At 34.0% G+C, this 3,963-nt stretch overlaps 1 protein-coding gene across 1 annotated transcript in view; it reads right to left on the reverse strand.

The window, feature by feature from the left end:
- LOC125505136 overlaps positions 1-3,963 on the reverse strand; it is a 16,855-nt gene that overhangs the window by 12,371 nt on the left and 521 nt on the right. The window lies entirely within an intron of this gene.

A 3,963-nucleotide genomic window follows, 5' to 3' on the forward strand; every position in this document is an offset into this window, starting at 1 on the left:
CAGACCCATAACACGGTGGTAACAGAAAAGTAAAATTCAAATAAAGCTGAAGAAATACTTCTAGAAACGACCTATCACACAAAAGGAACAACATTTTGAAGTATTACTCGAGTAGAAAAAGCTAGCGATCATTTTGCACCTCCGAAATTGAGCAGTGAATTCATACGGTTAATCAGGACCCGGACCGGAACCGATATGGACCCAAAACTGGAACGGAACCGTTTGTCTTGGACCGGAACCGTAACGGAACCCATATTTGATATTAACACACTGTTAGGTGCTGAATCGGAACCGAAATATTTTATTTCGGTTTTTTCGGTGTTTTTTCGGTTCTGCTAGTAACGTTTGAAAGAAATTACTGTACATTTTACAAGCAAATGAAAAAAAAACCTTGCTGGGATATTTTTGGATCCTCGGTATAAGGTAATTTTAGATGACAATCAAGTTGAAAGAGCAAAAGCACATTTAAAGTCTTTATGGACTGGACTGATATACTTAAAAGAGTGCAATTCTTCTAATTCTAAATATGACTCTGACCAACACGATATGGAAACTGAATTATCTAATTCATCAAGCGATGAAATGGAAGTCTTTTTGAGACATAAAGCTTCACAGCAACAATTTTTAAAAGGAATTAATCAGCACGAATTTTCTTCACAAGGTTCATTTGTAGCTCTTAGCAAAATTGTAAATATTTTAAATTCCTATAAAGTGGAACAAAGCCGCATATGCTTACGGCAAAATGAAACGATTTTTGATTGCTGGAAGAAAAAGAAAGAACTTAATCCCGAGTTATACATCTTTGCTCAAGTATATCAAGTTAGTGTTGGGAGGTTATTCTCAGGACTCAAATTTTTGTTGCCGCATTCGAGGTCAAACATTAAAGAAAACATTTTAGAGGAACTATTATTTGTGAGAACCAATCGACTTTTCAATCGAAAAGAACAAACACCGTACGTTTATACACTATTTTTAAAATTCTTTTTTAAGTTGAATTATTTTAGTTTTTCAATCACCGACAAAGAAACATTTGAAACTGAAATGTTGGACAAAAGCAACTCCTCAAAAAATGGTGAAGACATGAACCAAGAAGGACAGCGTTTAAATGGAAATAAGAGTGAAAGAAGAGGAATTGACGAAGTTGTGAACTTGAGTGAAAACGGAAGGAAGAGAAAAGCGCTAAAGTCAGAAAATTTAGTGACAAATTACTTTTCAAAAATACGATTAAATTAATTTTTGTATGGGAGTCTTTATTGCATTGTTGTTCCATTTAATGTTACCTGAATTTCAATTCTTGTGTGGGGTTGCTAGTCGTCCTACATTCCTACCCCCTACCATACAACCAGCCGAAGTATCATATGAAGCAGTGGATAGTTTACGCATCTTTTATCTTGTATAATACAACAAGCCAGGAAAAAGATAGTGAGATTCCTAATTAGAGTATCTTTGTCCTCGTTCGTTGTTATATATAGATTTTGGAACCGAAATAAATCGAAAAAAAAACGGAACCGGAACGGAACCGAATTGGAAATTATTTTCTAAACCGGAACCGTAACGAAACCGAAATTTTAAATTTGGCCTTGGACCGAAACCGGAACGGAACAGTTATTTCGTTTCGGTCCGGGTCCTTGCGATTAATATTCAAAATTCCTTCATATCTAATACTTCTTCATTTCATCAAAACGTATTAAGTTTTGATGCTCATTTATTTAAGCCCAGAAAGCTGAATAAATAATGCTAAAATTGCTTATGCATGTCGCCCGGTAAATCGAAAATGCATCTTTTAATTGTTTATTACGTGTTAATGCGTCGCGCTGTTGGTTATCCACCGAAATTGTGTAATAATAATTATTATATCCATTGAACGGACTAGTGTCTATATTGATTTCGACACAGATCCGAATTAATCGGGCACGATGCGTGTTTATTGCAATTTTGTTGCTCCCAAATTGTCGTCTGTTTATTATTTTCAACGCGACAGGCTTAAATATAAACGAGTAAAAGTGCAACTCGAAGTAATTACTGAAGAAAGGTTTGGGTGTTAGATATTTTGGACATTCGATAAAAACTGATGGCTATAGATAAATTGTCCCAAAGTAGTCACGTGATCGCATACAACACCAGACGGTAGTTAAAAATGTTCGCTATTAGATGTCTCGCAATGAAATTCCCCAAATTTGTAAAACTTTCCTTTAATATGTTTAACATTTTTTAGATTGTCGATGTTCAACAGAACGAACATAATCAACACGCTTGTTATGCATCGGTGCACTTTTCAGCTTTGGTTAAAATGGGTTTTGTTAATTAGAGTAGGCATCGAAACAATAACTTTTCAACTAAATGTTTCGTTTGTATTGGTCATATACCAGGTTTAATTAAGAGTCAAGCAAATTTAAATAACCATTGTTAGTTGAGGTGGTTTTTGTATTGTGTAAATAGGTTTTTTTTGTTTTTCCATTCGCGAGATCAAAAGTCCAGACCCCTGATGGCTAAAATTATAATTACAAGTTAAGTAGTTATTGTGACAGTTGTTTCGTTGACATTGGTGTCACATTGGTGTTTCCGTCTGATTGTGATTGGTTTTCTTTTGTTCTAATCAACTTTTGCAAGCTTAGAGAAATAGAAACCTTTCGAAAAGTGTGTAGGTATTGGTTTATGTTATAAATGTTATCAACTCCAATAAATAAACAAGTCTGACAAATCTCAACTGTCATTCCATAACGAGTAATTTGACGTTTCGCTGCGCCACCATCGGTAGTTAAAGGACAAAGTCCTGTCAATTCTGTCATCAGCCTTCCTGTGATCCCGATGTCCAGCTTTCATACCAGCGTTTTGGAGGCTTGCCAGCTTTGTTTCTGGGTTTTGTGTTTTGGCCCACTTTGCAATAGGGCGTTTTCATTGTATCAAAAATTTCTACAAACTGAACATTAATCTATGGTAATATATATAGGGTGTTGCGGTAAGGATGGTAAGCGGCTGAATCATGGAAAGTATATGTTGTAGAGTGATCGGAAAAAAATTTGATAACAAACTTGACGAAAAGAATTTGCTGGAAATTAATTGTCTCTATAAGTGACATCTAGTAGGTTTGAAAATAGTGGGAAAAATAAAACAACATTTTTTCTTCCAAAGCCTACTTTAATTATTTGAATTAGGCAACCTTTATTACTTTCAAGTATTAAATCGATTTCAGAAATTATTTTAAGATGCGGTTTTTGCGGTTTAGTTAATTTTTTTACTGTGCTTTGGAATGCGTGTAAAATAACTTGATGGAAGTATTTGAAATTTTTGTGCAAAATGAAAACAAATAATTTTTTTCGAACAGCGGATTTTTCGAAAATGATTAAGATTGCTTTAAAATCACATATTGTAGAGTTCTTCTTGCTCTTTCAATTGATAGTAATAACTTTGAAATTGTTTAAGAGTTACAGGTTCCTTTGACTTAGGCGGTTTGACTCTCCCCCCACGCTTTATTTGACAAGTTACGAAAAAAATTCATAAGGAAAGTAGTAGCGTTTTTTATGATCTTTTGACTAAACTTACTAGATGTTTATGTACACTTATAGGGACAATTTCTGTATAAAATCGACTTTTTAAAATACCGTTTGCAATTACGCCATCTAGTGGTCATCTGAGAAATTTCAAAATAATTTCCAGCAAATTATTTTCTTCAAGTTTGTTATCAATTTTTTTTCCGATCACTCTACAACACATACTTTCCAAGATACAGCCGTTTACCATGCTTATTGCGACACCCTGTATATATGAAAGATGGCATGAGTTTATACTATCTATATATTGCTATTTTGTTACATATTGAATAAACAAATTCATCTAAAATTAAAATTATTCATGAATCTCCACAACTCAATCCTATTGGTTGTGACGTCTCTGGTCATATAAATGGCGGATTGTTTACGTTCTGTGCATAGTGTTTAGTTGTGTGGTTGTGTTTCATTAATT

Source organism: Dendroctonus ponderosae, unplaced genomic scaffold (genome assembly GCF_020466585.1).
Source record: "Dendroctonus ponderosae isolate FM_Combo_2020 unplaced genomic scaffold, Dpon_F_20191213v2 Dpon_F_20191213_7, whole genome shotgun sequence".
NCBI classification, from domain to species: Eukaryota; Metazoa; Arthropoda; class Insecta; order Coleoptera; family Curculionidae; genus Dendroctonus; species Dendroctonus ponderosae.